The 13588-nt window shown below is 44.8% G+C and overlaps 1 long non-coding RNA gene across 1 annotated transcript in view; it reads right to left on the bottom strand.

The window, feature by feature from the left end:
• Positions 1–902: 902 nt before the first annotated feature.
• Positions 903–13588, bottom strand: part of LOC136287582 (uncharacterized) — a 30887-nt gene continuing 18201 nt past the window's right edge. Inside the window, exons 2-3 of the long non-coding RNA XR_010720177.1 lie at positions 1754–1868; positions 903–1658 (exon numbers count right to left, since the gene is read on the bottom strand). This is a non-coding gene — a long non-coding RNA (uncharacterized lncRNA). The remainder of the gene's footprint in view (positions 1659–1753; positions 1869–13588) is intronic.

The following is a 13588-nucleotide window of genomic DNA, read 5'->3' as shown; positions in this document are numbered from 1 at the left end:
AGCAGTGATGGGGCGCATCAGTTCCTTTCAGACCGCCTGGTACTGGGAGCAATCTCACCACGGAAACTTGGAGCTAATTTATCCTGCTCCTCCATTCCTTCCCTGAGCTCACCTATCACTCCAGAGAAGCCTGGCAAAAGGTTCTGTGACCTTGAGAGGCTTGCACTGAATATTTAAGAAGACGGCATAACCCAAGGGTGATGCGGGGTGAGGGCCAGAACCTGCTACTTACTTATTCCTCTTTTTCATTCATTTTATTCAATAAATAAAAACACCTGCAAAGGCAGACTAGAGATAACATATAATTAATTATATCAACTCTTCGGGCCTACTGAGCATCACAGACAGGTGCTGTTGTGAGGAGAGCAAGGGATTTGAACCTGACTCCCCTACTTCCAGAGCTCTGGTTCAGGAGAGGGCTGCAAAGCTGGAGCCCCACAGTGAAGTGGGCAGACAAGAAATCCCAGTGCACATCCAGCCAGGCATCAGCTCCGAGCTCCTGAAATGCCTCCAGGTCCCCCCATCCACCATCTGGCTCCCCGTGATGATGCAGCTCCACTGCAATCCAAACCTTTCTTTAACATTGCCCAAAGAAAGGGGAGACAAAAACAAAAGGATCATTTACTTCCTCTAATTGAGAAACAAGATAGGAAGACAGATAAGCCAAGGAAAATTGGCACAATTCCACGGACTTCAACAGATCCTAGAGAGCAGGGTGATGAGCGTGGCATAAAGAACGAGAGCTTGCTACTCTTACTGCCCTGTGATAGCAGTACCAGGCTGTCACCTTACACATCTCATCTGGACACAGAAAACCTCTTTATAACACTTTTCCCCTTGTCATTCACAATCTGATTCTTTCCTTGCTAGGACAAAAATAATACAGCGCTAGTTGTTGCCAAATATCCACTTTTGAAACTCAGGCCCAGTCATTTTTAGCTAAGCAAACTTGGCACAAAATGAGTGTTGCCTATGGACAGAGTTTATAACGTGGGAAGTTTGCCAGGATCCTATTGCAGCCTACTTTGAGGTCTGGTGCTTCACCTTCTCACCCTACAACAAAGATTAAATAGTCTTCTAACAAGGAAAAAAAAAAAAGGAAAAAAAAAAAAAGAACACCTGATACTATTTTTCTTTTCCCTCCCTAGGAATTACAGTCCACAGGAGATGAATTTCAATAATGCCATGAGCAAAAACATGGCTTTGCCTGAAGCCAGCAGAACTTCTCCAGGCTGGGATTATTTCTGTGCAACACACATGTAAACACACATACACACACAGCCAGCTTTAACAGGAACCCGAGAGAAGAACTCTGCTCTCACTGGGTTAAGGGCACGAAGAAAAATACACTGTTAAAATAAAAGATAAATAACTGCTGTGAAATAACTCAAAGCCACAGGAAATTTCCTTTAGAAAGACACTGGACAGCCCCAGGGTGCTGCAGAGGAAGGAGTGTAACACACCAGAGCTCTCACATCACCCCATCAGGGCACAATGGATCCCAAAAACATCTCCTGAGGAGCAGACCTATCAAATTCCTCTGGGCATTGTTTACATCTCTTTGCTGACAAGGGAGATGGAAGATGCAGCAACGTCTTCCCCCACCTCTTCTCGCTTGCAGCATCAGCAAGTCTTCAATAAATTCCCTGCTTTCCTCTCTGCAGAGGGGAAAGTGAAAAAGACCAAAACCAGCTGTGACATCTCACCAGGGAGGAGAGTCTCTGCTCTGCTAGAGCCTGTGCACAGCTCTCACCTCAACAACCGCAGGAAAGCATTTGGCATTTTCTGGGTGTGACACAGGAGACAGAAAAAGAGCAGCATGGGGACGTACCCTGGACCAACTCTGCTTCACCTCTCTGAAAGAACAGCTGAGACAAGAGAAGAGGGTGTGGGTGGGAGGGAGCCATGGAAAGACTGATGCAAATTCATTTTTAAAAGCCAAACAGATGAAAATAATTTTCACAGCCCCACAGCTGTTCTGTGGATTTTTTTTCAGACCAAGCCCGAGCAAAACGCGGTGCAGATAACAAAACATCTTGGGGCAGATCAGGGCTGTGGAATCAAGGGCCCTCTGCTCTTGCTGGCAGAGTGTGCTCTGGGGGAGATGAGCCTCTCTCCTCTCTCACAGCCGTTTTCCTCCACCCGACACAGCCACTCTCAGCACGCTGCCCTTTGCCCATCCCTCTCCCCTTCCCACCTGCTCCCCAGGTGTGCTGGAGAGATGGGCAGCCCTCCACCAGGCCTCCTCAGCTCCCTTTCAGCACCTCTCAGCACAAGACACGTAGAGGAAGAAAACCCGAGACAGGGAACAGACACGAGCCCTGACGCTGCACTTCAGGGCAATGCTGCCAAGCCTCGGACCACAGGACTGACAGACGGACTCACAGCTGCACTTACCCCGGTTATTTTCCTATAAACCAGCCCTGCCAACAGCCAGCCAGTGCTTTCTGCAGCTCCCACTGCACTTTGTGGAGCAAGATCTTACACTGGTTTTTAAAGGCTACAAAAATCTCTCTGTTTTGGAGCCAGACAACACATGTTCAGGAACTTACTGTTGTGCTCCATGTCCTGGTGCCTGCTAGGAGGTAGAAGGGCCTTTTCCAACACAGGGAAAGCAGGAGAGCTCCCGGGCACACCAGCCCCCTGTGGGCTCCTTCTGGCCAAAGACAAGGCCCAGTAAAAAGTGAAGGTGTTGCTCTGCATTGGTCCCAAGGATCTTCCCCCTGAAGCCAGACTGAGCTTGTCCCTCATCCTCACTGTGCTCTGGGAAGGGCCTCAAAGAAATGATGGGGAGTAGAAAAAACTACGATGCTTTCAGGAGTCCAAGCTGGCACCTTAGACTGCCTGGAGGTTCCTAAGTGGAATTGAAAACCTTGCTTTGAATGTTTTCTCTGGGACTGTTTCATTAAATGAAAGCGTTCAAAACTGCTTTTATAAAAATGGCTGAGGCTCTGAAAGCAATACCTGGAGCAGACACGAGCAGGGCGACTGGAAAGCAACCGCTGAAGGCGACACCAAATGGGATGGCTGCTAAGGCTTGAGGCAGGCTTAGGGCACCTGGGCCCAAGAGCTCCCCTTCCTCAGTGTATTTAACCCCAAAACACACCTGAACCCCTTGGGACAGGGAGCAAGAGGCCTGCAGGGGCACCCTGTCCTGAGCACAGCCGCCCCAGCCCAGGGCTATCACACTGCATGTTGTTTATACATAATGACACAATATAAAATCCATTTGGAACCCGGGCTCACTCTCTGCTATTAAAGAATCCATCAGTGAATTTCATTTTTTATTGGTTCACTTACAAAACTCACAGCGGTGTGTCGTGTTTATTTTTCCAGAGCACCAATAAAAATCTTTTTGATTAAAAAAAAAAAAAAAAAAAAAAAAAAGAGAGAGGGAAAGAGAGAAAGAAAGAAGAAGAAAGAAATGAAAAGCTGACCTGGTATAACCCAGACGAGCGCTGAACCTCACCAGCGCTGGATAAAATGAGCTGAGAGGCAGCAGAGCCAATTGCTGAGCAAATGTTCAACTGTGGCTGGAACCAGCAAGGACTGAAACCTGTTTATGGCAGAATTTTTGCTTTACAAAAATAAGTGCCATCAAACCCTGCTGTATTAAACCAGGTTCTGTCACAGACTGATCACCGAAGGGAGGGCAGAGCGGATGCAGAGCCCCAGAGTCAAACACAGTGGCCCAATCCTGATGGACGCACAAAGTGTGGTAAATACTGCAGGTGTTCATGGTGCTCCATTGCCACATCGCTCCAGAAGTAGCAAATAATCTATGCTTGGTGTTTCTTTAGGCTTTTTTTTTCTTTTCCTTTCTCATTTACAAGCCTGACTACATCTCAAACCCAGCATCCTTTAGCTTGTGTGATCTGCAGGCCTACCTGGCCTTTGTTCAACCCTGCTACTGCTGCCTGCAGCTGAACTGGAAGTTGCATGTGAGGTGAACACCACCAGTAAATCCTGTAATGACAATGACCCCGGTTACAATAAAGTCACCCAGGCACCAGACTGTGCCTGTATGCGTACAGAAAAACTGTGGATAAGGCCTAAGCCAGGGCCACCAAGTCCTGCACAGGTAGGTGACAGCCTGGCTGCACTGCAGTTACGGCCCAGGTTTCCAAAACGATGTCCATGAAGGGCAAATCTAATCTTAAGTTCTTCAGTCGCAGGATTTTAACTTCCAGGGATATGAACTGGTTGCTGGCCCATATAACTGCAAATATATTGTAACTGTGTTTTTATGAAAGAGAAAGAAATAAATCTTGTATCTTTAAGGAAAAAATATATCTGAACATAATTTCCTAAACACAGAATATCAATTGTATATTTAAGAGGGTTGGGGGTTTTTTTTCCTTTAAAATCAGGCAATTCTGCCCTTTTCCACCTATTATTTCTTAAAATATAAATTTGTGTATTTTTTAAAAGCAAGCAATAAAAAGAAACAACTTGCTTAAAACAGGCATGATTTTCCCCCACTTATTTAACAGAATATTCAAAACACCAGGTAAAGTCTATATGCGATTCAAATATTTGACAAAAATGAGAGTAAAGAGAAAAGTGAAGTATTTTAGATGTTTCATTCCTCTTCTTTTTTTTTTAACCCACCTTAGAAAAAGTAAGAAAATAAATCCTATTTCATTCACAAGTTTATCAGCTATTTCACCTATTACACCTTATGGCATGTTAGTGACTGCTCACTTTGGCTATTCATTATTATTAATAGTTACTAATTCCTGGCTGGCCAACATAGGAAGCAGCCTCACAGCACCACAGGCAAGGGGTTTGGGTGGGAATGCCATGGACATTCATGAGCCAAGGTCCAGGTGCACAATTCGAACAGCTGCCCAGGACTGGAAAGAATATTTGCACTCAGTTTGTCACTCACTCACTTTACCTTTACAGGCGCTCTTTAGAGGAAAAAAAATCTTGCTGAAAATCAGTTCATGTTGCTAAACCCCTCAGAGGCTTTCAAAAGACCTCACTCTGGGGCTTGTGTACCTTAGAAAACAAATCAGGCCAGGTATCATGGGACAGGTACTCATCAGTCCCTGCCTGGGAGGACACTTGGGAAACAAGCCATTAAACAACCCTCAGAAGGCAGCTGAGCGGGAGCATCCACTCTGGGTAGTGCTGGGATTTGCATTCACTTGCCAGTTCCTTCGCCTGCCACCCAAGCGCTTGGCCTGCAAATAAGGGGCTGTCAGCTGAGCGGGAAGTTTGTCCCATCAAAATCTCCAAATCCCTGGGAAAAGCCAATCTGTGTAAGGGCTGGAGCCTGTGTTTTCTTGCCTCCTTTTTGTGGGTGGGGAAAAAACGCAGCCTACACAAATAACACAGTGCAGGAAGCCTTTGGGGATTAAAACATGATACACCGTATTTCAGCAGGGATTTGGACAGGCTGGCAGGGGGAGGAATTCCTCATGGAAGGAGGAATGCCTCCCTCACCATCTCTAAATTACCTCAGTGCTTCTCTTGCTTTCTTCTTTCACCAGGAGCTTTCACCTGGAGAGAAGTCATTTGACACTGGGATGCGTGTGGAGAGAGCAGCAAAATCAAACCACTATTTTTACAGAGCGCTTTTCCTTTCCGCCCCGTGGGCAGAACAAATCTCACACAGACACAAGAAAACTATTATGCTAAGCCTGCTCCCAGGACAGGAAAAGTCCTCTCCCATCCTCATTAACATTGTACAAAGTATCTCAGGCTTGCAAGTGCCATAGGATAGGCTTGACAGACGTGACTGTTGACCCGAAATATTAGTGAGCGCTGGAAAACACCGGGCTGAAGCTTTCTGAACACGACCGTCAGCGTGACTGCCAAAGAAAGCATCAGCACCCGTTACTTCATGAACCAACATGTGATTTGCAGAAACACTTACACGGCCTTAAAAGCTTAAATCTTGCTTTCAAAGGAGCTTAGTCACCGCAAAGTGATTTCAGTACCTCGGTACATTCAGGGGCTGGCCCTTGGAAGTGCAACTTTCCGTGGAAATGAGTCGTTGGTGATGAATTTTACAGAGGGAAATTCCTGCTGCACAGATACTGCAGGAGAGCGAATGCTCCTGTGAAATCCACGTCCTCCAGCACAACCCCTACACCTCCACTCCTGGGCAGAGTGGGCTGAAACAGCAGCAGCTGAGCCTGATAACAACCACAAAGGCAGGAAATGTGGAGATCCCAAATGAGATCGGGACAACGCGATGGAGTGGTCACATTAGGACAAGTGACTTACTGCATGTGCACAAAACAATCAACACACAAATTCACACCAAAAAATCACGACCCCCAACACCGAACTTGCACACAAAAAATGAGACATTCACATAATACAAGAAAATTACTGATTCAGTTCAACAACCAGTCCTAGAGAGAACAAGATACTTTAAAATTGGTTAAACAAGATCAGGCTCTCCTTGTGTTTTGTTTAAGCCATTCAACAGCTTTAGACCTGCTGTGGGAGACTGCTGCTCTAATATGGAATCCACACAAGGTTTTAAGGCAACTATTTTCAGAAAGACTTTTACCACTGCTAAAACTCCAGCCATGTGCAAGAGACCCTTTCCTGAGCCCCTACCATCTTCCAGCTCCTTGCTATTGTAACTCAGAGACTGAAATCCTTCGCCAGGAATGGGAAGAGCTGCTATGCCAACATCCTAGCAAAAAATCAGCATAGCTTGCACCCTGGCAGAAAAGAAAATAAACCTCAATCAGTGTCAGAAGTGACAGAAATGAAGGAGAATTTGTGTCCTTTTCCTAAAGGACTTCACGTATTAGCCAGGAGCATGGACAGGTAGAAAAACGGAAAAGGCAAAACGTTTGAATTCTGAAGACTGAAACAACTCCGAGAAGGGAAGGCAGCATGGAAAGTCACTAAAAACCACAAGTCAAGCTGCAGACCAAACCCTTTGCCATTTAAAAACCTTAGATCAGTGCTGGAGTGGCATTATTTGAATTTAATGGGCACACAGCAAAGGGCTGTTTAATTAAGCATTGAAAACTTGACACGACTGTTTAAAATACCCTTCAATCAGCCATTAGCTTTAACATATATTAATAGCTAGAGCTTGCTGGAAATGCTCCACTGGGAGAAATTTTGGAGTGAGAAAAGCTCCAAAAATTTCTCCATGAAAATTTCCGCTTTGTTAACTCTAAAGATCATGGAAAAACACCTTAAAGCAAAATATTTCATTTTGAATCAGCTCAGTAGTAATGGAAAAACCCCACACAAGCATATTCATCTCTAATGACATGCTGCCTGATGCAAATCTAAGTTTTGATCACTAAAATCTTGAATTTATTTTTTTCTCTTTTTTATGAGCTGGGCTCTTTGCTTGCACTACCCAGTACACCAAAATCCTACGGCCTTGAGCTGTTTGGAAGACGTCTGGAGGAATGTGCCTCTTCTCTGATGGTCGCTTCTCCTTATCACTCATACCTGAACAAATCCCCACTGAAACAAGCCCAAAAAACCCCGGAGAACTCTAAGAGGTGGCAGTGCACAACTTCAAACTCTAATGGAAAGATACCGTGAGACAACCAGAACAGATGAAGGTTTCTTTTTTCCATTTAAATATATTTCCATTTAAATACCCACAATAGAAACAGTGGGTCTGAAAGACAGCTAAGGTCATATTGATGGCCTGCCTAAGGACACCCGTGGCACAGGTTTATCCATATGAGCACGGTGGTTTCCTGGTCCAAGGAAAAGCACTGTTTCCAGATTGTGAGAGCATTGTCTTCACCCATAACACCAGCTGAGCAGGCTGATGAACTCATTCCTGCTTACCGACACCTTCTTATTTGGTTTTCCACTGTGAGATTAGATCATCCAGGAAAAGTTCACCAAATCCTACTGTAAAAAGAGATGAACTCACACAAGATTTTGTTGGTCATTGAGAAAAAAAAAAGTGCCTTCTGTCACACTACTGGAAATTAATTAACTTTGAATACTCAAATACATACACATTTCTGCAAAAACACTTCGGGATGAAAAAATTATTTACTGTGCCCTCCAGGGAAATGTACCTTGTCAATCCCTTGTCACTAAATCACTTGCTAACAGTTATGGTGTGAGGTAAATCACTGTTTAACCCGGATGAGTTTAAAGGCCTTGAAGCCTAATGAATTCTCCTATTCATTCTGGAGGCTACATCTGCTCTCCAGCTCTCTTTTAATAACCTGGTGCTGAAAAGATGTGATGTAATTTTGCTGTTTACTAAACAGGTGTCAGTAATCCTATCCAGTGGTGTCAGGCCACTCGCTTGGAATTCATTTTAAGACAACTATTCGAGCTGGTGCTTTGGGATCATAAAAAGGCTCTTCCCTGGGGAGCTACAGCCTCCCAGTGGATCCACCTCAGAGACAGTGAGGTGTGGTTAATGCCACCATGGACAGCAGGAAGGACCAGGAACATTTCATGAACTGAAGGGGTTATTTCTGCAAACTCTGCTAATGAGGCCACGTGCCCGGCTCCTGGAGCTCCACAGGAGGGCTCTGCTCACATGACCGAGTGTCCCAAGCAAGTGGCCCTGGGTGTTCCCTTCCCGCTGGAACACCCGGGATCACGGCGAGCTGGGACCACGCTGAAGGAGATGGTGCACTCCTGGAGCACAGCACATGGGCTCGAGAGGTAACAGAAGAGGTCCCAGAGTGGCAGTGCTGTCCCGGCATCAGCTGTCCCAAGGCTCCCTGGATAACTTCTCAGTTACCTCCCACATAACCCAGAGGCTGAGGGTGGCCCCGTGCCCACCCTTCCATCAAGGCTGACACAACACAGGGCTGGGCTGGTGCTCCTCTCCCAGGAGCTCCAACAGATGCTCCGGGGAGCTGCAGGAATATGCCATATGGAGCCTTTGGGAGCTCCCCATCTCCAACAGCCCAAGAGACAGGTGGGCACAGCACGGATACCCACGGCGTTACGCCCCTGGCAGCACCTGCCCAAAGCCACACTGGCCCCACGCTGCTGGAAGGGCACTGCACATGCCCCAGGCAACACCCAGCTCCGCATGAAGGAAAGAATGTCTTGGGCAGTCACGGTTGGACTCCAGGAATGTCTTAATTTCATTGAGAAATGGTATTTGGTGTTAACAACGTGGTATTTTAATTGTTTAATGCTCACTTACTCATGCAGCATTGGGCTGTTGGGGCTTTCCAAGGATTTTGGCTATGTAATACTGCTCCCTTCGCAGGAGGGGAATTTGAAGCAAAAAGAAAGAAAAGGCAAGACTGCAGGATTTGGGTGAACAGTGAAGCTTGGCCCCCATGCAACATGAGGTTCCTTAGCCCATCTAGGTTATTACCTCCATAAACAGAATAATCCTTATTAAGCAATGAAATATTTCTAGGTTTAAACAGAAAATGTCTGGTTTAACTAAATGAAACCTTTCACAGAAAATGCAAAAAGGAAATTTTTACAGCACAAAAGGTTCTAACTGAAAACTTGCCCATTTTAACCCCACACTGAAAGTATTCCGGGTTAGACTAAAAATGTTTAGTCTTTAATGATCATGTTAAATATTTCACGAGAAAAAAAAATAAAGCGTTTCTTATTAATGTATCTATGAAACAAGCTGTGCTCCTCACTGTTGGAAACACATTCCTCTGCCCATATAATTTTGGGCTCTAATTTAGCATTCATATGCCTGGAGTTTTAATGGGAGATTGCTTAGTTTCATCAGACCAGTAAAACAGCGTCAAAACTCAATACAGGCATTTGTGCAGGTATAAAATCATTCTAATTTGTTCACCTGAACTTGTAAATGAAAGGCAATGTGAAGGGACATTTGAACTCAAGTCCAAGCAAACTTGCTACTTGTTATCAGACCTCCACGTGGATGGTCTTACTTGGCCCTAGGAAACACTGGCCTTTGGTTTAAGAGGCTCTCTAAAACTCACTACATTAAATCACTCAGTTCAGACCCGAGGAGACCATAAGCCTTGAAGTTTGTGTCTATTTTTTCCAGGTACACTGGCTGCATTTAACTAAACACATCACCAAAGGGCACATCTTGCTGCAGAAAGTGAGCATTGATTTAATTCTGCTTTGTAGAACCAGGTTCCGGACAATTTTTTTTTTATCACGGCAATGGATGTCAAACAGTCAATTTCAGTGTTTTGTTTGCTTAAATAGAACATTTTCTGCTCTGCGCAAACTAATTTTCCAGGCCTGAGCCTACGTGTTTTTTAGATTTTTTCCCCTTTCAGCTTCTTTACTGGGTATTTAGCTCTTCCTTCCTTAATGGGAATTTAATAAGACCCAGCTGACAAGTGCTCAGTGAAGTGACCAAGCAGCACCTGAAGGAGATGGGATGTAAGATCCATATAAAATGCCTGAGTATGATCATTGTTATTAAAAGGATAACCAAATGAATTCATAATGATGGGACACTCATTTCAAAGTGTTTCCATAGCTGTTACACATCAGGAAAAATACGGAAGTTACCTCATTTTCTCCAATCCTAAATAACCTTATAAACTCACCAAAGAAATTAATTAGCCAATATTTCTTGAAAATTCATAACAAAGTTTCCATTTTTCCGTCAGATAATTCCTTAGTGCATTCTGGTTTTTAACTTCCTTCGAGTCTGGATCATTTTGATGTGTGAACAGACATTTTGTGTTTCCATGGGTTATTTCCACAGGTTCAAATATCTTCTGTAATTGACATTTTCCTGCTTACAAAAGTTGTCAAACTTGAAAGTAGTGGTTGATTGATAAAACATGGGTTTTGTCTGTAGCTTAAATTCATTGTTGGGGCTTACTGCTCGAGCTCTGAATAACTTCTCTCTTCAAAATGACCTGCACTGAGAGTTTTGGGGTTTTTTTGGTTTGGGCTGCAGGTTTTTTTTAATCATCCATATTTTAAGGTACTTTTATAAAATAGAAAGCAGCAGCTGCTTTTCCCCTTTTCCTACAGGTAAATCTATTCAACAATTTGCTTCCACTTTAGAATTACTACTCTCTAAATAAAGGAGTGTAACTTGACTTTTAAAATAAAGTCTTCCAAAGTCAACTTCATAATCATTTGGCAGCATTTATCCTTTCCAACCCTGGCCATAAAGGAAAAGGAAAAAAGCAGCACCACAGATATTATTTAACACTTAAAAACTCCACAAAAACGTTAATTAATATTTAAAAACCTCCACACAATAACTACAGAAGGAGCATTTCTTCTAGTGATGAGAAATGCACCAAAGCACGACGCAGAGCCAAGTAGGGTCTTTTTGCCGGCTTTAGTGGACCCTGTGCCTTGTTTGTACCAAAGACACCAATAATCAGTACGGTGCTGAAGTGACAGTGTTGGTCCAGATGGGGATGCCTTTGCCTCTGCACAAGTCATCACAAGTATGATGCCGAGTGTGGGCAACTTTTCACCATTTCCACCTGGGTGTCACTGAATTATAACACAGACACTCAGCAGCACCATAAGGGACCTCACTGTTCTCCTCTGTGGCAGGGTCACACCACCCTTCTGCTGACTCCAAGTTCTTCCTGCATGTCACAGAATGATTTGGACCTTAGAGATCACCTGCTTCCAACCCCTGCCATGGGCTGGGACACTTTCCACTATCCCAGGTGGCTCAGAGCTCCATCCAGCTTGGCCTTGAACACTTCCAGGGATGGGGCAACCACAGCTCCTCTGGGCAACCTGTGCCAGGGCCTCACCACGTCAACCATAAAGAATTCCTAATATCTAATCTAAACACACTCTCTTCCAGTTTGAAGCTGTTCCCCATCTTGTCCTGTCACTCCAGGCCCTTGTCAAAAATCTCTCTCCATCTTTCTTGTTAGCTGTTTCAGGCACCGCAAGGCCATAAATAAGTCATCCAAAACCTTCTCTTTCCCAGGCTCAACAATCCCAATTCTCTCAGCTTTCTCTCAGAGCAGGGGTGCTCCATCCCACAATCAATTTGCTGTCCCTCCTTTGAGCTTGGCTCCAACAGGCCCCTGGACCTTCCTGTGCTGGAGACCCCAGAGCTGGGTACAGCACTCACTAGTGCCATGCCCTGCTTTAATTCCCTCAGGGCAGGACCTGGCTGCAGGCAGTGAGTGACACAAACTTTGATAAAGCCATGGAGTGTGAGGGAGCTGGAGAGGCTGAACTCTGCCCGGGCACAGAGATCACCTCCAACCTCTCTGCTCCCTCACACAAGTCCCTCTGCTCAGAGAAGGCTCACTGACACTGTGCCAGTCCATGCTTAAATTCGGCCCCACTGTAACCAGTGCAGTCTCAGAATTAAATTCAATTGTCCTGCACAGGGATGGATTAAAGCAAGAGCTGGTTTTTTTTTGGAGTCTCGGCCCAGACACAACAGTTTCTTTCACATGCCTTTGGCACAAAACTATTATTGCGTGCTGAAGCAGTTGTTGTTTCAATGACATGACTTCCTGCAGGGGTGTTTTAATTATGGTTGGTGTATCACCCAACTTCGTTATGTATTGCTTTGAAGTTGTCCTTTGTATCTGACAGCAAGAGGATGGAAAACAAACATGACTGTTTATTCCCTTCCCCTTGCCCTGCATTGGCTTGGCGCAGCCTTTGCTTTGGATTATACAAACATGGAACAGATGGAAAAGGAGAACCCAAAGAAGAGGCCAGACAAAGTGCATGTACCTTTGGGCTGGCAGGTGTTTTCTCTTCATCTACCTTTAGGAAGAGTCAAGCAGATATTTAAACCCCCCAAATGGTAGGTCAAGCCCTGAAGACAGAAAATCGCTGAAAACAGTTAAATTATTATTTCCGGCTAAAAAAACCCCCCAACCTAAAAAGCCAAACCAAAAAACCACACTTTCTGAATGGAGCACATCAGTGTTGTACTGGGAGATGCTTCACTACAGCAGAGAGGTGATATTTGCAAGCATTTTCACATAATTGCATGAAGTGATATCCCAGCCACTCACAAATGAAAGGCAAGGAACACTTCCTGGTTGGAGCGCCAAGGCAGGGAGGAAGGATTCCGCGTTAGCCAGATGGCAGCAGAGTATGCACAACCTCCAGTGGGCTGCCAGAGTACACCCCAGCCTCGGTCTCCTGTGTACTTCCAACGAATTTAGGTACCCAGGGCTGGGTGATGACACTCAACTCACCACCTTCAAACACAGTACACCTCCACATCCACATATACGTGTGTGTGTGTATTTAAGAAATTCAATCTTTTTTCAAAAAAAGCAATTCAGAAAAAAAAGATGCTTCCTAAAAGTCACTGCGCCAGCAACCACATAGAGCATTTCACACCATCTGCTGCAAAGCCCGTGCCCAATGAAGCTGCCAACTGGGATATTCATTTTGGAAGAACCTTCTTTCTTTATCTTAAGTGAATTTCAACAGCTTCAAAGGGAGAGAGGAGAGATCTTGTAAGCTCATCAAAATCTTCCCCCTCCCTATCAAAGACACCAAGAGAAGGCACCACAAGAACAGCTTCTAGCAGGGTCAATTATTATTAATGGCTTCTTCATTAACAGAGCAACTTCATTCCCATTCTGCCTCTCCCATGGAGGACAGTTCTCATCTTTCAAAAGGAATCTGAGCAAGCCATGTGGAGATTTTGCCATTTGTGGCTTGGGAAAGTGGAGATGAAAGACTT

The sequence above is a fragment of the Chamaea fasciata genome, unplaced genomic scaffold (genome assembly GCF_029207755.1).
Source record: "Chamaea fasciata isolate MVZ Bird 193981 ecotype frontalis unplaced genomic scaffold, bChaFas1.0.hap1 SCAF_3, whole genome shotgun sequence".
Lineage (NCBI taxonomy): Eukaryota > Metazoa > Chordata > Aves > Passeriformes > Sylviidae > Chamaea > Chamaea fasciata.
The sequence above is the reverse complement of the archived record's forward strand: the minus strand, read 5'-3'. Positions and strand labels throughout refer to the sequence as shown.